Source organism: Pseudopipra pipra, chromosome 19 (assembly GCF_036250125.1).
Source record: "Pseudopipra pipra isolate bDixPip1 chromosome 19, bDixPip1.hap1, whole genome shotgun sequence".
Lineage (NCBI taxonomy): Eukaryota > Metazoa > Chordata > Aves > Passeriformes > Pipridae > Pseudopipra > Pseudopipra pipra.
The window spans coordinates 11,252,174-11,276,371 of record NC_087567.1 but is presented as its reverse complement, the minus strand read 5'-3'; the positions used below and the strand labels follow the sequence as shown (position 1 = coordinate 11,276,371).

Sequence of the window (24,198 nt, the reverse complement as noted above, 5' to 3'; positions counted from 1 at the left end):
GAAAGTGGTTTGACAAGTTTGAACAATAAACAAAAGAGAAATGGGAAAGAGCTTTCCAGTTATTGTGTGTGATTTTATAATTTCTGGATTATTATTTTTAATTCCTGTTCGATGGACTATTTAGACAACGTGGACAAGCTGATTAATCACAGTCGTTTTGCAGGGTTAGAAGTTTCCTTTGGAGCAGCTGAGCTGCTGCTGCTTTCCCGTCAGGATTGAAGTTTTCTTTTCTTTTGAAAGAATTAACATTGTTTTACCCTAAGTGGCGAGCTCAGATATCAGGAAAGATTGTTAGCGAGGATTAGAGCCCTCGTTTGATGGCTTTTTTCCTGCCTTGTGCTAAATCAAATCACTGTTTTTTAGGAAATAATCTTTCCAAGTGGAGTGGAGGAGACAGGAGTTTGGGCAGCAGAGGGAAGAGCACCGTGTGGGGCTTCTGGGGGAGGTTTTTCTCTCAGAACTTATGGTGTTGATGCGTCTCAGATCAGCTGTGCTGGAGTAAGATCTGGTTTATTGGTGTTTGGTGGCATCTGGGGGGGTTTGATCCAGCTCCCTGGTGAAGTCCAGCCTCTCCTCCGGCCCCCCCGGCCGTGGGGTGGGTGTTGGACGGGTGGTGGCTTCACCAGGGATGTTGTGATGTCACCCTGTCCCCTCTGACCTCACACAGGCCAGCGGTGCCTCCGTGCCCCGCCACGAATCCCCCAGGGGGTGAGAAATCCAGGGAGAAGCTGGTGCTGCCTCCCAGTCCCGGGAAAGGCTCTTTGCGACGGGCGCAGAACGGGAAGGTTTGGCTTAGAGTGGAATTCTCTGAAACAAAAGCATTCCCGCAGCCCCTCTCTCAATTTCGATATCAAAACTCTGTCACTCACTGATCAACGGCACGAAACGTGAAATTCCAGACGGGGCCGTGCCTTTGGATCCATCCGGGATGGTTTTCTCCCGTGCCTTTGGCCGCGGCTCTCGGCAGGGGAGGTGCTGAGTGCAGGGCAATAATTGTCACCCTCTGTCACCCCCTCCCACACAGGGCCATTTCCCTCGGGGTGGGAGCAGTGCTGCATCCCACCCACCACAGCAATGCTCCCACACCTGGACTTTTCCCCCTGTGCTGCAGGAGGGCTGTGAGCCGGGAGGGCTCAGCCCTGTCCTCTGTCTCCGCTCAACGTTGTCCCGCGCGGCACAAAACCTTCATGTTTTAGCCCATTTTTCTCCCATCCCCTTTTCCCAGCCGTGGCAGGGATCCCACGTTGTGCCAATCCAGGTGTTACTGCCTTAAGTGCCAGAAGAGTTCCTGCTGCAGGGATGAAACCTGTGCTCTGTTTTCGGGCTCACCTGCCCGAGAGCTGTGGCACCATTCCCAGGACACGGGGTTGGTGTTGAACCCCTTCTGAGGCGGCCCTTGACACCGTGTCATGTTCCAGCTGGTCCAGAGGTGTTGGACACCTCTGCCACGGCCTCCCCAGCGGGCTTTGCACAGGGTTGCCCTTTTTTGTCCTGTATCTATTTATTTTTCAAAAGCCTCAGCGTTTCTCAGGCACATTCTGGCACGTCCTTATCAGAAGGTCATTGCACAGTGAAAAAAAAAAAAGGAGATAAAGGGCAGTAGCCAATGGGTGACGTACCGGGGGCAGAATTGTCTTTGATTTTGTAAATCCAGCTGAGAATTCCATAGTATTTGATATTTATGTCATTGTATTAATTTTTAAAGTTTATTTTTCTGCCTCGTCGTGCTTATACACGGCCCTCAAAAGCTGCTGCGCCCTGAGCTGGAGACAACACGGTGTGTGATTTAAGCTTGACAAATCCTGGCCTGGGAATGGGTGAGAAAACCAGTGGAAGGCATTTTTTTCCCCCTTTTTCTGTATATGAGGTAACCAGGAGCCTGAAGACCCCAAGGCAAGTGGCTGAAAGATATTTGGTTTTAATTCATGCCTAAAAATCCTACCCTGATGGACTCGCTCTGTGGAGTGAAGTGAAAGAAGCTGAGGAGTTTCGGAGCAATAATCCCGGCGCTGTGGTGAAATGATCCCGATTATTTCCAGGCTGGGTGGCAGCGTTAATGTGACCACGTCTGTCTGTTTTAGCTATTAAATACCTGCACACTCATCGGGGCTGGTCAAGCAGCAGCGCTTGAAATCGTGTGGAGATTTATTTACCACTTACAAAATAATCCTGGGAAGGCGAAGCCGCCGGGGGCCAGATCCTGCTGGGGAGGGAGTCGGGGTTGGGGTGAGTCCTGGAGTTGTGAGCAGAGAAAGGCTGTTTTCCCTTGGAAAAAAGCTTTGGGAGTGCTAAAAATCTGAGAAAAAGAGGTGAAAAATGGGGATTTTTTGCTTTTCTACCAGGAAGCACCAGCACTGATGGGCAGGTCCCCAGTTTGTGGAGCTGCTCCCCCGCAGGAAAACCCAGGGGTGGGTTTACCCTCACTCCCAGTTTGGAGTCGGGATCTCCGAGCTCCGGAGGAGTCTGAACATTCCCTGGCTCCGGCACAGCCTCCACCATAGCGAGGAGGAGAAAGAACCTCTTTGCTGTTCCCTTCCCTTTCTCCCACAGCTGGAAACCACCGTGCGCAACCTTGGACTTCACAAACGCTCTTGTTATTTTTTTTTATTTTTTTTTTACACTTCTGGAGATTAGAGTGCTACATTTGGGGGGAAGTGTTTATTTATTTATTTATCTATCTATCTATTTATTTATTTATTTGTCTGTTTATTTATTTGCTCGCAGGCGTTTTGGCTCCGAACTTGACTAAATGGAAAATTTATCCGTCTCGGTTAAAGTGGGATGGAAATACCCTCCCCAAAGGTTTTTTTTTTCCCCCTCCTAAGAGAAAAAGAGGAGAGTTATTAATTTCTTCTTCCTCCCCCCACCCCAAGGTGCACCTTTAGCTTGTGGGAGCACTTCTGGCCTGCCCAGCCGTGCCCGTTGTGCTGCTGGCGGTGGCTTTGCCGCGTGTTCCAGGCACAGCATCCCCCGGATGTCAGCCAGGGCTGGAAGTGCTTCCCCATCAGATGCAAAGATAAATCAATCTGGTTCGAATCACTTGGGGGGGAAAAGTGATCAAAGCCAAAAGCAAAGCTCCAGTAATGAGGACAAAAGACAGGGTTTTCAGTCCTAACAATACGAGCTCTCCAGAAAGGGCAAAAAGCCCTGGGGGGAACGCTGGAAGCAAGTGATCACTGTCATCTTCTCCCTATTTTTATCCATTTTTTTCCTGAAAATGAATGGTACAGCATCAGTGTCACAGCCTGTGGTCACTGTGCCATCAGCCACACGTCCCCTCTGGGCACTGTGAAATCTCCCTCTCTCAGCGAGGTTAAAGAGAAGCAGAATTTCTTTAGAAATTTAAAGAACCCCAATCTCTGAACCCGAACATAACCCCTGATAGATCCTAATTTTTACACATCTGTGTGTTTCCAGTTTTATTTCGACCGTTTGTCCCCCCCAGCCCCTTTCTGGTGAGCAGCAGTCGGGTGCAGGGTGAATTGACCCTCCGTGCGGGTCCCGCGCGATGCTCCGCGCTCACGTCCCCACAAATAAACGGCCGTAACTTTAAACCGGCCCTATTCTGTTTGCCGAGCGCTAGTTCAAATTACACGGCCCGGCAACAGCTCGCAAGAAATCCATCAGGACTGGAAGGGGGAATAAAACTGCCATTCTCTGTACCTGTTTGTGCAGCTCCTCGCTAATGCAGGGAGAGCCCGACTGTTTATTTGGAGAAGTAAAGTTGTGGAAATATACTTGGAGGGTGTAATGTGGACAGCACGTGTTTCTGGGAGCTACCTGAAGTCTGTGTCCTAATGGCTTGCAGATGTCCCCGGGTCACCGATTTCCTATGGGCCAGTGGCAGTGCCCACCCCTCCCGCTCGTCAAATTAAAAAAAGAAATTAAAAAAAAAAAAGGAGGGGAGGGGGGGAGAGGATGGGGTTTGGGGGGGGGGGGGGACCCGGCTTCTGGAACTTGTAAAATTGTTTGTTTGGGTTGTTTCCAGCTCCCATCCCAGCGCTGCTCCTGAGTGATTTGGAAATTCTAGCTGCCAGGTCCATGTTGGGGTGGAACGGGTGATTTATTTGAAAAATAGAGAAATCTGCTATGGGATCACTTCGAGTTTGCTCAGGGTGGGGAGTTTATTTACACTGGGATTATTTATGTAAAAAAACCTGCAGTTTTCTCTACTGAGTAATAAACAGGGATTTGTTTTAGTTATATATATATATATATTTAAAGACAGACTCACGTATGCAGGCAGCCCTAGAGCTGGGTCTTGCTGTCCTCTCTCTATGCCAAGCGCAGAACTTTGTGCCCAGGCACTCTATAAATATTTTATTTTGCATAGGCCATAAATCTTGAGACATGTCTAAGAATTTAGATAATTTTTTCGTGGTTTGTGCTGTATTTCTTCCCCGGGGCTGTGGGGAAGGGGGTGCTCAGGGCCCCCCTCCCTTCTCGGTGTGTGAGTCCCATCCTGTGCCCGGTGCCACCCCGGGGGTGCTGAACCCACCACGCTCTGGGCTCGTTCTGCTGAAACTTGGGCCCATTTTCCCCTGGTGTCTGTGCAGTTGGATGTGGCCGTGTCTCTCCATCCCTTAGGGACGGGATGCAACCCCAGGAGTGAGCACTGAGCCTTTTCCCAGCCGCTGCTGAATGTGGGACCCCGTTTTCCTGCTCCCCAGGGATGCTGAGGGTGCTCCATCCTGGGATCTCCCAGCAGTTCCCAGCCTCCTCTTCCCCCGGGAAAGCCTTCCAAGGGATTTTTAAGGTGCCTGTTTTTGGTGGTGGCAGCTGGATGGTGTTGCTGGCACCGGGCACTCAGGGCTGGTGGGTTGTTCCCAGAATCTCTGACACGTTCCTGGTGCTTCCCCCCTTTCCTCCCTTTTTTGCCCCGTGCTGATAATTCCGGGAGTTTTCCACGGCGGGTGCCAGGGGGGTTGGGGTGAGCACCACGAGCCTTGTTCAGGAGGTGCTGACATGAAATCCCAGCTGATTTTAAATGCCTGCCCAGGGGCTGGACTGGGATCCAGGTCTCCATCCCAACCTGGAGGGACAAGAGGCAGGACAGCCCAGGAGCCGCTCGGGTGCTGCTTTAATTTCTCTCCCAGTCACTGCATAATCCACAAACAGAACTGCTTTTTGATCAGTTTATTTATTTACTTTTAATTTAACAATTTGCAGAGGAGGAGAATTTGTTCGATTTCCCTCCTGCTTTGCTTTGCTGGAGTGGCAAGGAAGCAGGAAGGGCTGTCGCAGGAGCAGCTTATGGTGAGAAGAAAAATAGCTCAACACTCATGGTGTTACAACTACTGGAGCAAAGGAGAAGGAGATGGAAAAGCAGAAGTGAGGAGGGCAGGGAGTACTGGTTTTTCTGCGTCTGTCTGTCTACCTGCCTCTCCTACCTGTGACAGATTAGAAATATGCTCTGGCCATTTTGCTTGGCAAAAATCGTACTTTTTTTTTTTTTTTTTTTGCACGAACATGAGAAAAAAACTCATCCTGCTGCTAAGTGGGAAAAGTTTATTCTGAGAATAACACCCTCCAGCTCCCAGTTTTTTATACCTAGAAATGTTTGCTATGTCTTAATAATAACACAGAAAGTCTCAGACTGCATGACAGAATATCGTTATATTTTCTGGGTTTAGGAAAAAACCCTATTATAAATATGTCTCCGAAGGGTGTATATGTACCTTGGCGTGGAGTTTCATTTGCTGTCAGTCTCAAACCACTCTCTATCGTGATCCAGGCTTCCTGCTCCCAACACACCAACCCGGGCTTGCCTTTGAAGAGAAGGATGGAATCAGGTGCTGCCCCCGACCAGCCCAAGCGCCGGCGAGGGAGCTCAGGGGGGAGCCCCAGGAGACAAAAAGACGTCCCCAGTCCTGTTTTATTTTGGTTTTTAGCGTTTAATTCTGAAACCTGCGCTGGAGAATTTGGGGCTGCGAGTCCTGCCTGCCACACTTCTCCAGAATAAGCTCTGGCTGAGGGGGATGCTGCAGTGGAGGAAGGAAAGGGCTGCAAGAGAAGCGCCGTGAGAACCTACCTTGGTGTGGAGCCCCACTGCAGCCTCAGTCCTGACTCCTCAGCGCTGGCTTTGCAGCCCCTGGAGAGACTCTGCTGGGAGTTCAGGGGGATCTGGGCAGGGAGATGACTTTTAATGTGGTGTTTTTAAACGTAGCCCAGGTGCTCGCGCCCGACTGTTGGGATCCCCCTCCCAGCCTGTCCTCAGGTAGTTAACATTCACCAAAATATTGATGGCAGTTACCTTCCCTGCCAGCTCTTATCTGAGTGGGCTTGAGCAGGGCTTTGGCAGAGCCTGAAAGGAGGTATTGTTACCTTGCAAAAAAAAAAAGAAAAGAAAAAGGAAAAAAAAAAAGGCAAAGAAAACTCAACGTTGAGAAACAAAGGAGGATTTTGGGATCAGCCCTGGCTGGGACAGCACTGCTCTGCCGGTCCTGGGATGGGACTGTCCTCCTAGCACCAGCCCCAGGGCCTGGCAGTGGGGAATGTTTGCTCTTTAGAAAACAGCTGGGTTTGGTTTTTTTCAATCTATTAGTGAGGCTTCTGAGCATCCCTTTTGTGTCTGAACTCAAACCAAACAAGATACAGGTATGGATATGTGTCTCCTTCTCCCTCATCACTGTCTTGTGTCCCCCTTTGGAATTCCTGCTCCAATTTCTGCCAAATTTGACAAAGAGGATGTTGAAGAAATTATTTTAATTTTTTTTTTTTTTTTGTAATTTGTAGAGATACAGTTAAAGACTGGTGAGAAGAAGCACAGCAATGTGCACTTCTCTGTACTAGACCCCAGAGAATCCAGGGAAATATTCATAGCAAGGCAGGATACTGTTTCTTGCTGCACATTCAGCTCCTCATGGGCTTTTTATTGAGTTCTTTGCTTATCTGTCACCTTATCATTTGTCCTTAGTTGGCTCAAAGACTGTCCAGAATCAGATCCTTTATCATTTGGGGTCAAATGGTCCAGGTTTGGACCTGGCCAGGCCAAATAATTTCCATGAGCTTTCTTTTTCTGAGACAGCTTGAACAACAGGCCCTGAAGAGGTGACAAATCTGAGGTCTCCAAAATTACCTGAAACTGCACAGAAACACCCACATTTTTTCTGTATTACTGGGGCAGGAGGGATATTTTGGGATAGGGAGGAAAAAAAAAAAAAAGAAATCTCCCAAAGAGAATCAAATCCAGTCCTACTGGTCTGGCAGCATTTGTGGAAGAAAAAGCCAGGAGGACAATGGGGTGACTGTGGAGTGAGAGGAGACCTCTCTGTCTGGGGAAGGCTCTTTAGGCAAATATCAGATGTTTTTGGGCTATTTTAGGGGAGTCTGGTGCATTGGGCTGATGAAGCTCTGACCCATTAACTCCCTGCCTGGTGCTGCCACCCTCGATCAGGGCTGTCCCGGGGGAATCCAGTGCTCAGGATTAACCTCAGGGTTTGACCCTGCAGGATGCTTTCAGCTGCCCCCGAGCTGGGGGTGTCACTGCTGAGGGTGTCACTGCTGGGGGTGTCACTGCTGAGGGTGTCACTGCTGGGGTTGTCACTGCTGAGGGTGTCACTGCTGGGGATGTCACTGCTGAGGGTGTCACTGCTGGGGGTGTCACTGCTGAGGGTGTCACTGCTGAGGGTGTCACTGCTGGGGGTGTCACTGCTGGGGGGTTTCTTTGCTCGCCGTGGCCCCAGGGAGGGTTTTCAGCAGAGCATGAGGGGTGTTCGCTTCAGCTGAGGGAACGAGGCCGGTGCTCCCACCAGATGCCACTTCTCCAATCAGGCAGTTTCCCGTCAGCCCCTGCTGGTGATTAATTTTCAACATCTTGTGCCTGACTTGCCTGATCCGGGGCCGTTGACTCAGAAAACAGGAAAGGTCAGTTTGACTAACACCGAACCCAACACGGGCGTCGCATCCAAAGCAAACAGTGCCGTGGGACCCAGGGTCACCCGAGAGGATCCCGTGTGAGGAGAGGGCAGGTCTGTGCCTGTGCTCTCACCCCTCAGGGCTCCCTGCGAGGGGGAAGGTGTGTGAGCCCTCCCGGCTTGTAAAACCAGGAGTGTTTTTGCAGAGGGATTGTTTCCATTAGTTAAAGAGGGGAGGGAGAGCAATGACCTGCTGCAAAGGGGCAGGAAAGCATCGTTGTTTGCCTCATGAGATCCTGGTTTCTGATCTCCTTGGCACAGGGTGGGACAACCCCCCAGGGCTGTGGTGTGGGGAGGGTTTGCTGTCCCAGCACGGGGTGGCTGGTGATGGACTCCCAGATCTGCAGGAGAGAGGGTGGAATGTCAGCCCAGTGGCAGCTTCCCACTGCCTGCTCCTGGTGTGCAAACAGGGAGCTCAGCCAAGGACATTGCAGAGCTTTGCCAGGTGACTGTGCCTTGCTGTGCCAGGGGGTGGCCTGTTCAGGAGGAAGATGTTGTTGGGGATCAGGAATGGGTGATGGAAGGGTGTGGTGGGATCAGGAATGGGTGATGGGGGGTGGTTTTCAGCATGTCTTGTGTCATTTTTGAGCACTACCTACTCCACTGAGGTCCCAGCTCTGGTGGCCTTGGGGCTCTGAGTTTCAGTGAGCCACTGACAGTTCCCTGAGGTCAAATCAGATGGTTCCCCGTGGCCTCCAGCTCATCACACACAACCCCAGCTGTTTATCTGACCCATCTACAAGACAGTGCACTGACAGAATACCCTGTACAGGAAACAAGGGCTTCGGTTTGTACTGAACTTTTAAAAAACTGTTTTGTTGTGGCATCTCTGGACACAAAATAGTCACAGTCATCCATCACTTTAATGGCTTTGCAAGATCCACGGAGCTGATAATCTGTGATAAAGAAATCTCCAAGCTATAGCACATCCTCCTTTTCTTTACCTGTGCTCTGAGCTGCATCAGTTGAGCAGCCTTGGTCTGGCTGCGTCCATGTGGGGGGACAGCTCTGTGTTACAGCAGTGCAGGAATAGGAAATGGGTATTTTCTTATGATTTAAGAGAGGCAGAGGTACCAAACTGACTCCTAAGTGTTTTTTTCCCAATCCAACTGCTAATGCAGTACCCTGGAAAGGATCACGGGATTGCAGAGCCACGTTTGACCTGCTGCAGGAAAAAATACATCCACGTTCCTCAGCTTGGGAACTTGGCCTTGGCCTGCTGAATAGGGAAGTTGCAGTGTTTAGACATGGAAAGGGATCCTGCATTTCCATAGGAATGGCAGCGAGTCCCTCCCACCACCTTCAGATTGTATTTCTAAATGATGCGGGACATTAGAGCAAATCAGGCGGTGATTAGCCAAAATCAGGCGGTGATTAGCCAAAATCAGGCGGTGATTAGCCAGCCTGCTTGGCTGCAATCACACCTTTCAGCATTAATTACCCACTCCTTGAGTGTGATGACGTTGAGCGTCTGCGGCGGGGGCTGCTCGGGGTTTGGTGTCCTTGGCCAGGACGAGGATTGTTCATCCAGCCGTGGGAAATGAGGGCTGAGTTGTGAAGGGCCTGAGGAGCAGGATGGGCAGTTCCACCCTGGGGGTGTGGGTCTGATCTCCCCGACCTGGCTGTGCGGGTTGGATGGCACAGGGAGGCTTTGCTGTGCCAGGGAAGTACCAGGACCCAAGGAGGACGTACAGGAAGGCTGGAGAGGGACATTCTGCTAAGGTAAGCAGGGATGGGATGATGGGAATGGCTTTAAGCTGAAGGAGGGCAGCTTTAGATTGAATATTGGGAAGGAATCCTTCCTTGTGAGGGTGGGGAGGCCCTGGCACAGGTTGCCCAGAGAAGCTGTGGCTGCCCCATCCCTGGAAGTGTCCAAGGCCAGGTTGGATGGGGCTGGGAGCAACCAGGTCTATGGAAGGTGTCCTTGCCCATGGCAGGGGGTGGAACTTGATGAACTTTAAGGTCCCTTCCAACCCAAACCATTCTGGGATTCTGTGAAAGGCAGAGGAGAAGCAGAAGTGTCCATGGAGGGGTTGGGGTCAGGTTTGGAGCGGGTGGAGCCGTTGGCATCAGCACAATCTGCTTCTCTGGTGCTTTTCTAGGGAACACTGAGGGGTTTGCTGGCTTGGGCTGGCTCATTGTGAGGATGTTCAGCAGCTCAGGCTGAGCCCTCGGAAACCTGTTGGAAGTCAGGCTGCAAAGAGGTGCACCAGTGGGTCCTCCCCAGGCTCTGGCCCTCCCTCCTTTTTTAAGGCTGAAATAACATATTTATTTTGCAATTTTGGTTCTTCTTTCACTAAACAAACTCCCAAAATAGGGCAGTACAAGCAGAAGAACTAGACAACCATGTTCACAGGGGTTTAGCCCAGAGCCCAGCGGGATGCAGACTGGAGCAGTGTGGGTGGCACCAGACTGGCTCGGTGTCTGACCTTGCCCTGCTCCTGGCTGGAGAAATTTCTTCCCTGGCAGAAGACCAGGAGCCAGCCCTGGGCTCGTTGTCACGCGGGGGGCAAGCCTGGTGGTGCTCATGGTGAAGCTGAGCTGAGCTGCTGCTCTTGTGCAGCCAGGAGGGGGAATGTGGGGTCAGTGTCTGCAGCCTGGGGGCTGCTCTGGAGCTCAGGGGTGCTGAGACGTGCACGTGGTGTGTTCCCAGCGTGGAGTTCAGGCAGAGTTCGGCCCTGGGAGCTGCTGGAGACGATGCAAACCCCACCTGCTCCTGCCAGCTGTGCATTCTGCCCCTGCTCGAGCCACTTCTCTGCAGATCACAATGAACTTCAAAGCTCCTGCGTGAAATAACACTTTATTATTAATAATAATAATAAGTAGAGGTAATTTGTGATTCTTGAAACTTGCCCAAGCCACCAAATTCAGATTGAGATCTGACTTCAGCCTCCTGGATGTGGGGTTTGGGCTGGTCCCTCTGCAGGCCTGGGACCAGTTGTGAAATGTGGAGTTGAGCTCCTAAATCCCTTCTCCTGCCCCTGAGCTTTCAGAGCTGTGGGCTGGCCCCAGGCCAGTGTGTAACCATTATGAAAACCTCTCTATTTTAGGGTGTGCCACCTGTCTCTCCTTGTCTTTTTTTCCCTGTAATTGTGATCTTCAGCAGGGTGAGCTGTCGGTGAGGTCTGCTGGTAGTGCAGGGTGATCTCTGGGGTTTGCTGTGGTGGAGAAACCCTTTGGGGCTGGTGAATCCCTCTGGATGACATGCTGTGACCTTGCTGATCTTTGGGGCTGGTTTTGCCCACTGGAGAGTCCCAGCCTTTGCAGTGGCACTGGCACAGGCTGCAGGAATGTGGTTACCAGGAGTGTGAGAGGTCATGGCCAGGCTCTTGGAGGAGCTGAGTGCTGGGTGGGGCACCAAACCCTGTTCTGGGCTGGTGAGCAGCTCTGGCTCACATGGCTCAAGAGTGCTAGAGAGGAATTGTTCCCATCTGATCCACCTTGTTCCAAAGGTGGGGTGAAGGACAGAGGAACTCTTCCTCTCTTTGCAGGGTAGGGGGGGGAAGCTTTTCCCATTTCTGAGGTGACCAGCAAAGCTTTCTCTGGGTAAAATCTCTTACATCCAGGTTGTCCTTTCCCAGTCACCACATCCATAAACTTCTCTTCCTCTCCTTGTCCATCTTCTGTCACACAACTCCATCCTTCAGGAGCTCCATCTTTTCCCAGACAGGCTTAGAAGTGGCCAAAGGCTCAGTTCATCTAAACAACTTTTGAAGCTGCCAGAATGACAGATCCAGGGAGACAAAGGGGAACAGGGCACTACTTCTAGAAAAGAAGTAAAAAATCATGCTGTGTTTGCTTTTTGTGCATGTGTGTGTGTGGCAGCTTTCAGGTTGGGTACCCAGCACAGCTCTTGGCTCATCTTGGCTTTTTTGGGTCCTTGGCAGAAAGCAAACTCTGCTGTTTGCACAACTGGCCGGTGGCAGATGAGTTTGTGCAGTACAGGAGGGTTTGTGTCACTCAAAACCAGTTTTTAAAAAAAAAAAAAACGAAAAAAACCCAAAAAACCAGAAACTCTGACGGACCCATTGGCATTTTATTAATAATTTTTCAAAGCTGCAGGAGCACAGCCTCTCCCTTGTCCCAGCAGGCGTGGGTGGGAGAGGGTTTGCAGCCCAGCCCGTGCCCCTGGGCACCGGGGTGGGCGAGTGGTGGCCGGGTGGCTTTGGCCAAGCACTGGCTGTGGTGCAGCTCTGCTTCCAGGGCTGAGGAGAAGCCAAGCCAGTGGGAACGTTCTCCAGCATCGTTAATTTTTATTTATGTGTTTGCTTTTTCACATGCAGATGGGCAGCATCAATGGCTCGGGGCTGTGGTTTGTGCCCCAGAGCCAAGCAAGTCGTCCTGCCCTGGCTCAGCCTCCCAGTGAGCTGGCTTGGAGTGTCCACCTGGGCTGCTCCTATCTCTGCAGAGTGGCTAGCTCATTCCAAAAGCTTCCAGCAGTAGGTTTCTGACTGTTTGCATCATAAAACACTGTTTAAAGTGTGGTTATGGTCAGCAAAGAGCCAGAGAGCAACTGTAAAATTGACATCTCGAGTTTTTTTTTTTACTATTTATCCCTTGTCTATGGTTGCCTGTATTGAATTTGCTCAGTCGATGAGTGGCAGCGAGGTTTCTCCTTCCCAAATTCCTTCCTTTGGGAAGGTTTCTCCTTGCCCAGTTCGGCGTGGCAGCTGGAAGCCGATTGCTTGGCGTGGCAGAAGGAAAGCAAGGGGACACACAGCCCCTGTGGCCTTGAGTCCCACAGGCTCCAGGGCGTGGGCTGGGCCCACCTTAGACCTGGGCTCGGTTTCTGTGGACTGAGTGACCTGCAGGACCAGGTCTGTGTGCAGACTCCCTCTTCCAAGGAGTGTGGATTTATTTGGGCAGCGTTTGAGAGGGCTCCAAGCTACGTGGTGGGTGCCCCAGAGGAGACTCCAGCCCTGGCTGGGCTGGCAGCACTTCTGTTTCCAGGGAGAAGTGGCTTTTCCCCAAGAAGAGCCCAAGCAGGAGGCCGGTGACCATCCCACAGGGGAGATGGCTCTGACCAGGAGGGCTCTGCTGTGGGAGCTCTGGCTCGGAGCAACGGAGACTTCTGGGCTCTGCAGCACCATCAATGGGTTCGATTGTCCTGCAGGGTTTTGCTGCAGCACTTAATTCAGCAGCTCCATTCATTTGGGTCGGGACATACATATATACCTTGGCACTTGGCTGCCAGGACAGGCCAAGTGGTTTTTAGGCAGCCCCGGCCAAAAAGCACAGGGCGAGGTAGGGAGGCTGCACAGAAATTCCTCCCTCACTCCGGGGCAGTTCCTAGAATCTGGGGGGAGCTGCAGGGTGAGGGTTGGCACCGGGGCACGAGGGGCTTGAGAAACTTCTCAGCTCGACTTCGAGCCGCGCCGTAAAGAATTCCGGGCAAACGTTGGAGGTAAACTGCGAAATCCCGGCTCAGACCCCTTCCTCCAGGGTCGGGTTCCACTCCCGGCACATCTGGAGAGGGGATGTGAAAGTCTGAAATCCACTCTCAGCACCCCCCTCCTTCCCCTTCCCACCTCCTCCCCGCCTGCCTGGGACCTCCTCGAGTGTGGGCAGGGATGGGGGGACACGGGGTCATTCCTGCCTCAAACGGGGGGAATTCTGGCTGATGAGGGGACATAGGGCTAATTCCTGTCCCAAACAGGGGGGAATTCTGGCTGATGAGGGGACATAGGGCTAATTCCTGCCCCAAACAGGGGGAATTCTGGCTGCTGAACTCCCAGGGCTGGCTCTGTGTGCTGGGCTGGGGGTGGGCTCTGCTCCTTCCTCACAAAGGGGAGACCTCCAGGTTTGGAAGCTGGAAAAAGCCCCAATCTGGTCCTTGAGATCCTTCCTTGGCTTTTCCCCCACAGATTTGTATTTTCCCCATGGATTTGTGTTTTCTCAGTTGGAAGGTCTCGTGCAGAGAAAATCCCTTGATGGGCACTGGGTGCTGAAGGGGTTCTGTGGCTGGATTTGGTGTCTGTTGGGAACAGGGAGGCCCAAACCACCTCCTGCAGAGAAATGAGTTTGGCATTTGGTGAGAACCGGAGCAAAACCAGCGGTGGAGGCACCAAATCTGGGGAAACCTCGTCCATGATGCAGAGCTGGATGATTTGATGGGGTTTGTTGCTGTAGCAGTGCTGGAGTTTGGAGGTGAGGGACACTCAGATGTCTTGTTCTCAGTTTGCTGTTCAGCTGCTTCCTTTTCTGTGCTTCCTGCCCCTTATCCAAATTCCTGAGTGGAATTTTTCAGCGCTGTTGCCTGCACTGCTCCACACATAAGGTTGCCATGAGATTCCCAAGGACCTGCCATCTTGTCCCTAGGCAGAAAAAAAATAGGATTGCAGCTCCTGCATCGCTCTGTGGGGAAGGAGCAGATGGGCAAAGCATTTTCTGCAGGTTTCTCTCTGTGCCTGTGAAGAGAAAGTGGCTCATTATTGTGGGTCTGCAAAAAATTAAACCCCTCCTGTTTCCTGGCTTGAAAATGCCCCCTCAACTCTCAACTTTTATCCAAATCCTCAACAATATATTTACACCAGTTTTGTTTTAATTAAAAAATCGGAGATAATGGGATATTTCCTGCCAGTTTGGCCCCTGGGTTGTTCAGCACTGGAAGAGGATGGGCCAAAATTACCCATAGAGGGACAATTCTCACAGCACCAGCTTTCCGGCCTGAGTGTGGGGAGGAAGTGATGGAAATCTCCTGGGAAATCCCTTCCTTTTCTCATAGGATTCCTGGCCCAACTGTCCACTTAATCTGAGGTTCTGTGGGAAAAATTATATCTATATATATGTAAAAAATTAATACATGTACATGGAACTGGCCAGTTTTCAAGAGCCTCAAGCTCACTGCCGATGCCTTTTGCTCCAGTGGTGCTTTAGGATGAGTATTGCAAATATTGCCATGCAATTTCGTACCTTTTTTTTCTTTTGCCTTTATTTTCTGTAGATCTTAATTTTAGTGGGTTGCAATAGGGAAAAAATCTTTCTTTCTCTCCTCCTTATCCTGTCTGTGTAAAACAGGGAATATTGTCCATATGCCAGGCAGTCTGTGCCTTTGGGCACACAGGGGGAGCTGGCAGGGAGGAAGGGCAGCAGTGGGCACATCACCCTCCAAGGAAATCCCCCTGTTCCCCCCAGAAGTGCCTCCCCCTAAACCTTCACCATCCTCCTGCCACTGCTGTGAGTTTTGACTTGTGAAAGGACCAAAGTCCTTGACATCTCTCGTCCCCACACTGATAAAAAGGGATCCTGGGCAGTGTGGGAATGTTGGCAGGGTTGGCTGAGCCTGCCTGACCTCCCCTGTGCTGCCCCACGGCCCCTGTGTTTGGTTTGGGTGGTGAAAGTCCATGAGAAGAACGAGAGGAATCCTGCTGGCTCGGGAAGGGTCGGGATTTTGGGGGTCCCTCCGCACTGCCCAGGGCAGGAACACCCAGTGCAGGTGTGGGATGACGACAATTTTGGGATCATAGCTTCAAATGTTCTGGTTTTCACACTCCCCTGAAGGGCTACAGGGCTTGTTGTTTGAAAATGGGAGCACCTGAAAAATACCTGTACTTTATATTTTACGCTCCCGCAGCGTGTTCCTGGTCAGGAACTATTTGTCCATCTCATCAGGGTCTTAAATCTGTTTGTCAGGAGTCCCAAATGAGAGGGGAAGGGCTGGGCAGTGCAGGTGGAGGGTGTCTTGTTTTGAGGTGACATGGTTTTAAATCAAAGTCCTCTCAATGTCTGTCTCTGCCCGTGGTTAATGGGTTACTGATGCAAGTTGGCACTTGCAGCTCCTGCCCTGGGGTGCCCTGGCCTGGTCTCGTGACTGAATCAATCAGGGCCAAGGAATATCGACAGGTTGGAAAAGCACCAGGCTCTGCTCTCCCAGGAGGTTTTCCTTAAAGCTCCAGCTCCTGGAATTGCCTGAATCCTGAATTTTCCTGACCAGAAAGCTGAATTTTGGTGGAGTAGAGCCACTTTTCTGAGTGAACTCCAATGGTGTGAAAGCCAGATGCCCTTTTCGAGTCTTTATTTCTTTAGTTCAGTCAGTGAGGGTTTTAATTGTATTTTAAGGTGACTATTTGATGACTTCTGGGGACACTTCTTGCTTGTAGCACCTGCTTTGCATGAGCTCAGACCCCTGGGGTGCATCCACACCCCTTGCTGGAGCTCAGGGGGATGCTGAATGCCTTGAATTGCCCAGAGCTGGGGGGTCCAAGGCAAAATTCCTTCTCAGAACCCACATGCAGTGAATCCCACGTGCTGTGGAGGTGTTTCCCCAGGTGCTGCTGGGGCAGGGGTCGGGCTTGCTGGAGGTAGAAGCAGTTCTTGGGCACTGAAATGTGCTGGTGGGTGTTGGGGAGCCCTTGGGCACAGGGGCTGATCCTCATCAGACCCTGCAGGGCTCGGCTGCTCCTGGGTTAAGGGCCAGGGGATGTTTGGTTTGGAGGGTGCAGCTGATCATGGACGTGTATTTGAATGGGGTATTTGGAGATGCCAAGGTGAGCACAGATCCTCTAAAAATCAGTGGAAAGCTGTGCTCCTAAGTCTTGTTGTCCCTGGAAGAATCCCATGTTTAATGTGGATGTGGCTGCTCGGGGATCAGGTTGCCCTTGGGAGGTATTTTTTATTTCTTTAGTTTTGCCAGAGATGTTGCTTTAAATACCGTGTCCCCCCCCCAGGTTTTGTGAATGTGTCTGTGGCACTGCTGATAAATCTAAAATAAATGAATTATGAGCAGCTTATTTCAGTTCAGCTTAAGCCCCTTCCTGACCAGTTGATACCAGGGAGGATCCCCGGGGCCAGTGGCACCAGAACCTGGCACAGGTCAGTGTCACGGGTGAGTTTTGAGTTTAACACTGTGTTTAGACCTGCCATGAACTGCTTTTTGGCATCACTTCATGGGCCACATCCAACTGGAGCCCTTGGTACCTGGTGACAGCAGCAATTCCCCCACCTGCCCTTTGCCTTGTTCTCTCTTTGAGGAATATTTGGGCTTCCCTGTCCAAGCCTTTTCCCGCTCCTCTTGTGACTGTGCTCACAAGGAAATCTTCAAAGGCTCAGTCCTATCAATTTTCCCCCACCATATGTTCTCATTAAAAAATTTATTGTGCACTTTATCTTAGGATTATTTGCCAGCAATTAATAAAACATGTTGCAAGCTTCAAATGAACATTCTCCCCTCCCCACTTCCCCTTAACGAGGGAAAGGACAGAGAAATATGAAAAAATATCATCATGACAGATGGTGTTTTTTAACCTTTCTTTTGCCCAATCTGGGGGAAAAAAAAAGTGATTTTTCTCCGAATATTGGCATGGGTTTCTAATTATGAGTTGCATCACTTGGAGGTCTAATGCAAAGCTTGGTGAGCTCAGCCAGCCTGAAACCTGGTTGTGTGTTGAGGTGGATGGTGCTGGCACAGGGACACGCAGAGGGGACGGGGGCTGTGGGGTGACACTGTGGGTGGTGGGTCCCCCTTCTCCTCCAGGCACTGGGGTGAGCAGGGAAAACTGCAGAGCCCACTGCTGGAAGCAAATGGTTGGCAACTGCTGTGGCCAACAGCTCCCAAAGGCACCCAAAATGTGTCGTCCTTGGCAGTGGCTGTCTGGTCTTGCAGGGGGCCTTGGGCTGTGGTGGAGCCTTGAAAAAGTGGCTTTTTGGGGTTTTTTTGAAGAGTTCTCGAAAGGAGAGACCTCCCTGCTGTGCCCCTTCCCACAGGGAACATAACCCCTGGTTTAGGGGCAGGAAGGGTGGCACGGAGGAGCCGACGATCCTCAAGCTGGTGGGTGACATTCCCTGTCCTTTCCCACTTGGCGAGCTCAGAACCGTGGCTTTGCCCTCCCGTTATTTGGAATTTTGGGCTGTCCAGGGTTGGTCTCCAGGGGAGATGGGGCGGGAGGAAAAGCAAACAGAGCATCCCCCAGCAGCGCTGCAGGGCTGGGACACCGTGTACCCTGCGGAACCTTTCCCTGTGCCTGTGCCTACCGGGGGGAAATAAATACAGGAATAATGCACACAGACGGGTTTCTTACATAAACAAACGTCTGGGGAGAGACCTGGCTGTGGGCAACCCGCTGGGAAAGTCCTGCTCAGGTGGGAATTGTAGAGTTAAACACTCCAGCCTGGCTTGGATGTGTCTGGGCTTTGATTTATGCTCCTGATTGGATGTTTGCCTGGCCCGATCAGAGCGCTCGGGCAGCGGTGCGTGTTGACACTCGGTGTTTAGCTCTGGGGAAAGTTTAAACAGGACTTATCGTGGCTCTGACACCTCGCGGAGGCTTCCCCGCGCTAATGACGCGCTCGGTGCCATCCCTCACACCCGCCCGGCCCGCGGGCTCGCGGGGATTCGGGGAAAAAAGGAAACCTGCAAACCAAATTCACGGAAAAGGCTCATTCGACACCTCTTCTAATTTTAAACTAACCCCACTGCCCTCCGGCCCGCGGCCGTTCCTCCGCTCGCCGACGCGGCTGGAATATAAATCCCGGAGTGATCTCAGGTCAGCCAGGCCCTTCCAGCCCTTCAGGAGCTGTTCCTGTGTTGCTCCAGTTTGTCCCAGAAGCAGCCTTGGGCTCTGCTGGGACTGGAACAGCCTCGTGTGGGAGCACAGAGGTGGTTTTGGGTCTGGTGTGCGGTGACACTGTGCGGGGTTGGGTCCAAATGGGAACTCTGCTTTAGGGCCAGCTCGTGTTTTTATCACCCAATTCACCCTCTTTTGCTTTTGATAGAAATTGCTCAAATTAGCACTGTCAGGTTTGTTCCCCCACGTCTCTCCCACCCATGGAAGGATGCAGGAACCTGCTCTGGGTGCAGTTTTGGGGGCTCAGGTTGCTCTGTTTGCACCCTCCCATGCAGGCAGGAGGAGGGGATGGGGACAATATTTACCCCACTTACCCCAACTGCTGTCCACCGAATTTCCCACTCAAGGCCCACCAGAGAGGTGCATTGGCAACGGGATTTAACACCCCATTCCCAGCCTGACGTGGGCGCTGGCCTCGAATAAAGCTCGTGCTAAATAACACTGAACTAATTTAATTTTATGCCTTGATTTTTATGAGTAACAATTAAGGAAAAAAAACCCCAGCAGAACGTAATTACTGCACCTTGAAGTCCCCGGGCCGAAGCCTGAGCTGAGGTTACAATATGACAGCTTTTATCTGGGATCTGATAGGGGTGTTATTCATTGTATTAAAAGTTTGCCAAGAGAGGCTTCACTGAAAATTAACCCATGTTATCACAGTGAGTAATATCCTGGTTTTATCATGTGGAATAAATAAATAACGTAGACCTTAGGCTTTGGATTAATGAGGTTACAGCGAGTGCAGGGTGAGGAAACAGTGTTAACACCACTGCAAGGATTGGTGATTGAGGTGAGATGAAACTGGAACAGAAAGTTTTGTTGCATAACGACAGAGCTTGTATTACTATTAATTATATTATGCAACGGGAATAGGATGGAATTTGGCTCTATCTAGCAACAGACCTGGGTGAAAAACTCTTTGCAAACATCCCAGAAAAGACTCTTTGCAAATTTCTCAGGAAAATTCCGTTTGTGGCTCTCCTGACACTCTTTCCTCACCTTGACCTGTTGTGGTGGTTTGGCTTCGAGCCGCCCTGGTGAGACAACTCCTTTGGCTCCTGGGGAGCCCTTTCCCCTTGATCCCACTGGTGCTTCTCCCACCTGGGATCCCCATCCTGCTGCTCTGCACCATGGGGCCAATGAATCCAGACTCCAGGTGAGGTGGAATATTTGGGGAAACCCCAAACTCCGAATCACAGAGTGTCTCACGTTGGGAATAAAACCAATTACATTGGAGAGCTTAGAAAAAATGAGCAACCCACTTGTCCCTTTGTGCTGGTGGATGTTAATCCCAGGAATACCCTTATCTTCTGGGCCATCATCATCCCTAATACCTCCAGATATGGCTTGGGTAGCTTTAATTAGGTCTGTGCCTTTTCTTTCAGCCCGTGGGAATGCAGGTGAGCAGAGCCAAAGCAAGATGAAGGGAAGAGAGAGGGAGAAGGAGAGAAAGGAAAAGCGATGGAGAGAAGGAAGAAGGAAAAAAAAAATAATCCTTGTCTGCCCGTGGTGGAATTTCTCTGGAATTTCTCTGGAGAAATCTGCAGGGCAGGGTGGGTAATGAAAGGAATGACGCTCAGGGAAGTGATGGAGCCCTGCCTGCCCCGCGTGCCCGGAGGGGAGGGATCTGCCAGTGGCCTCCACGGGAAGGTGATGCTTGGGAGAACAATTGCTGGGCTGTTGTACCGTGCCTGGCACTATGAATGGAGCCACAGAAAGGCTGTCCTTGGACTGTTGCTAAAGCCCAGCATCTTCTCCATCCCCTGCGTGCGCCGCTCGCCGCCGCTGCCTCCCGACACGGGCCAGCAACGGAGAAACCAAGGGCATAAAAGGTGGGATCAGAGCCTGCTCCAGCCTCAGCCCCTGCTGGGACAGCAGCTGGCTCGCTGCTCATCCATCTCCAGCAGTCAGAGTGGGGCCTGGGGGGTCCCTGCTCTCTGGGAAGCTCTGGAATTGCTGAGAGCGGAGTCAAGGATGGAGGCAGGGCAGGGGCAGCTGGTTCTGAGCAGGGCTTTTGGGGAGCCTTGTCCTTCGAGCTGGGCCACGTGCTCCCTGTGAGCAGCTCAGGGCTTTGCTGGCCGAGCAGTGTGGGGGTGTTGGCCAGGTACCTGCTGGGTGGGATTGTCCAGCTCGCTGCAGCCCCGGGCTGGGAATTCCCCCTGCACCACCAGGGGTGTGGCCATGCCAGGACACTGTGCTGTTCCAGGAGGCTGGGTGTCCATTCTCCAGAGGAGCCCTGGGATCCCCACCAGAGATGACGAGGATAGTGATGGAATGGCTTCACCCAGACCTGGGATGTGCAGGTATGTCTGTGCTGTGTGTGTGTGAGTACAGCACACGTGCCCTCCCTCTGCTCCTGGCCTGGCTGGGCCACCTTCAGCCCATGCCCTGTGGAAAAGGGGAGAGAGCACAGGAGGGAGAAACCCACTGCACTGCAGCCCCAATTTCCCCCTGTATTGCCTGAGGGATGAGGAATGGGCACAAACCCCGTGGATAACCAGCCCAGAGCTCTCATTCAGCCCAGCCTTGCTGTCCCTGGGGCAGGTTGGACCCCAGCTGGCGTGTGGGGTGGGCTCAGTGCAGCCCTGAGCCCTCCTGCTGGCTCCTTGCCACTCTCTGTTGGCTTCCAACTCCAATGTTCTTCTTCTGTAGTGCATTTATTTGCCTTTTTTCCCCCAGTTGCAGACCAGGCAGGGCTGTGAGGGAGTCTGGGGAGTTGCTGAGCAGAGGGTTGGGTGGCGAGGGGAGCCTGGCTGGCAGTAGCCCGGGGCTGTCATAAAAGGAGCTGAAAGGGGAGTGTTAAGGCTTTAGCTGAGCTATGGAGAAATGGTTTTACTGTTGGAAAAGAAACTGCAGCAATAATATGTCTGGGAGGGTCTGGGAGCCCCTCCAGAGGCTCGGGAGCAAGTGCAGGCTGGAAGGAAATGGGAGCACTGGGGGTGTGGGTAGAGAGACACAGGACTGCAGATCATTTCAGCTGGAACAGACCCTGCAGGGCTCCAGTCCCACCCTGCCACAGCAGGGACACCCACACTGGGTTGCCTGGGGCATGTCCAGTGCAAGTCTGAGTATCTCCAAGGATGCAGATCCCCTCTGGGTCCCTGTCCCAGTGTCTGATAGCCCTGGTGGTGAAAATAATTTTGTAGAATCACAGAATGGTTTGGGTTGGAAGGGACCTTAAATCTCATCTCATTCCACCCCAGTGGAGCAAGCTGAGGATCAGCCTCTTCTCCCAGCCTCCAGTTGTGCCAGGGGAGATTCAGGTTGGACATTAGGAGGAATTTCTTCATGGAAAGGGTGGCCAGGCACTGGAAGGGGCTGCCCAGGGAGGTTTGGAGTCCCCACCCCTGGAGGTGCCCAAGGAAGGCCTGGCCATGGCACTCAGTGCTCTGGGCTGGGGGACAGGGTGGGATCAGTCACAGGGTGGACTCCACGGGCTGGGAGGGCTTTTCCAAGCTGGATGATTCCAGGATTCTGTGTCTTTAGGAGAACACCTTCAGCCAGCCTGGTCCTCTGCTGGCACGAGTCAGATTAACTCCCCTGGAGCCAAAAGCTCCTAGAACAACAACCTGCTGGGAATTAGGAATAAATGCAAATAGTGTTTGTTTGATTTGCTCCTCAGGTCTGGCCAGGAAACCTTCAAGTAGCAGCACTTTCCCTTTTAAGCAGGTAAGTGCTTTTTCAAAACATACCCGGGAGTGTCTGAGCTCCTCTGTGTGTGGCTGTAAATCTTCCTGAGCTCTTAACGAGCCACTCACTTGGTGACTCTGCTGGTGAGATCCGTGGCTGTGAGGAGCTGGAGAGGGTGGTGGGACACCTACTCTGACCTGGAAAGGGGGAGAGAACCGTGGGCACGTGGGGAGTGGGGTGATGGGGAGAAGAGTGGGGCTGAAGGACACCTGGACAGGCAGCAGGTGATGGTTGGATCTCTGCTCCAGAGTGGGAGACTGGTGGGATGGTGACGGAAGGTGGGGATGGTGGTTGGTGGGGAATCTTATCTTCCTTATGGGAACATAAGGAAATTCTCTAAGAAGAAGTGTGAATGAGCAACTCAGCTGAGATTTTGGGCTTAGATATTTTTTTTTTTAAATTCTAATTTTTTAAATTTTATTTTTTTTTTTATTTTATTTTTTTTTAGTTTTAATGTTTGGGGTTTTTTTTTAGTTTTAATGTTCATTTTTTTCAACATTTTTCCATGAAAGACAGAAACTTTTCTGGGCCAGTGGGAAGTGTAACCCAACCACCAGTTTTCTGTCCCAGACCAGTTTGGACCAGCCATCCCAACAATCTCACCATCATGGGGGGGTTTGGTTTCCCCCCTCCTTAGCAAAGAGCAAGCCAAAAAAAAAAAAAAATTCAAATCACCAATTAAAAAAAAAAAAATCCCCAAACCCAGCAGCCTGTTGCCATCCACGGCTGGTGTATTTTTCCTTTGGAAGTTGGCCACCCCAAGCACACACAGGGCTCTGTGTGAGCCTCCCTCAACCCTCCAAGAGGGAGCAGAGGAGGAAAACTCCCCGTGCCTGGGCTGGGTGGGCGGGGGGCGAGCGTGGGGCAGCGTTTCTGAACCGAGTCCCTTTCTCTATTTTATTTAGATTTGGTTCTGCTCAGCGGGGTGATTTCTTAATTAGAGCAGCCCAGTGGTGCAGGGCCTGTCTCTCCAGACCCCTGCTCTGCCTTCTTAGGTTTCACGAGGGAAGTTGTCGTGCCTGATTTCCTGAGCTCCAGTGCCCGGGCGGTGTGCGGGGATTGCACCGGGAGGAAAAGACATGTAATTTAATCATCTTTATTAGATTTTGGGCCAAGGAAGGGGCAGAGCAGGAGGAACCATGTCCTCTGCTTGTCTCTTGGCTTTCTCTTCTGCTTCTAGTGGCCAGAGATGAGATTTCATGGTGGAGGCAGCAGAAAAGAGATGGTCCTAAAGGACCATGTGGTGATGGATTTTTTGTCCTAATTGGTGGAGTTTTCCTGAGCAGTTGCTGTTATCTCAGTCTCAGGCACATCCATGACCCTGCATGGATCCATCATGGGTTAGTTAATGACTAGCTTTAATGACTAGTTAAAAATTCTGATCTTTAACCCATTTGGTTATGTGAAAGGGAATCCCGTCCCTTCAAAAGGAATCCTGTCCCTCAAAGGGAATCCTGTCCCTCCAAAGGAGGAAAAGGGGTGAGGGGCTGGTGGGGGCCAGTTCAAGCAGAGTAAATGGGGAAGCAAAGTGTGGAATTTTGCAAATCGCAGGGGTTTTCTGAGAATCCAAGGAGGGCAGGCAGCCTCCACCTGGAGCATGGCATTGCCACCCTGGCCTGGGCATGGCTCTGCTCAGCTCCCACTTCCAGAGGGCAGGTGAGAGCTTCCCCCAGCCCCTCTGCACCAAGGGGAGAAAAACTCTAAGGACAAAAATTGGTCCTTTTTTTTTTTTTTTTTCAGACTATAGATGACAAGGAAAAATCTACTTCGTTGCATGGTAGTAGGTCAAAAGTTTAGTTATTCCTCTTATCCTTGCTGGGCAGAGCTGATGGGAATGCACTGAGGGGCACTGGGAGCTCTGAGTTTTGGTACACAGGGGATCAGGACATCTGCCCACATGCTCCTGTTGACTCTCTGCCTGCACTTACCCATCACATCCCCAGTTTTTATTTAATTTAAATCAGTACTGATCCACTGATGCCAGCAGAGCTGGGCTATTCAAGCCTTGCCTTCTGTATCCTACACACTCA

At 51.5% G+C, this 24,198-nt stretch overlaps 1 protein-coding gene across 1 annotated transcript in view; it reads left to right on the top strand.

Annotated features, from left to right (window-relative positions):
* The window catches only part of SLC39A11 (solute carrier family 39 member 11), a 267,969-nt gene that overhangs the window by 217,873 nt on the left and 25,898 nt on the right, over window positions 1-24,198 (top strand). Inside the window, exons 16-17 of the mRNA XM_064676146.1 lie at window positions 20,685-20,781; window positions 22,101-22,147. The gene's annotated coding sequence lies outside the window, so the exon portion shown is untranslated. The remainder of the gene's footprint in view (window positions 1-20,684; window positions 20,782-22,100; window positions 22,148-24,198) is intronic.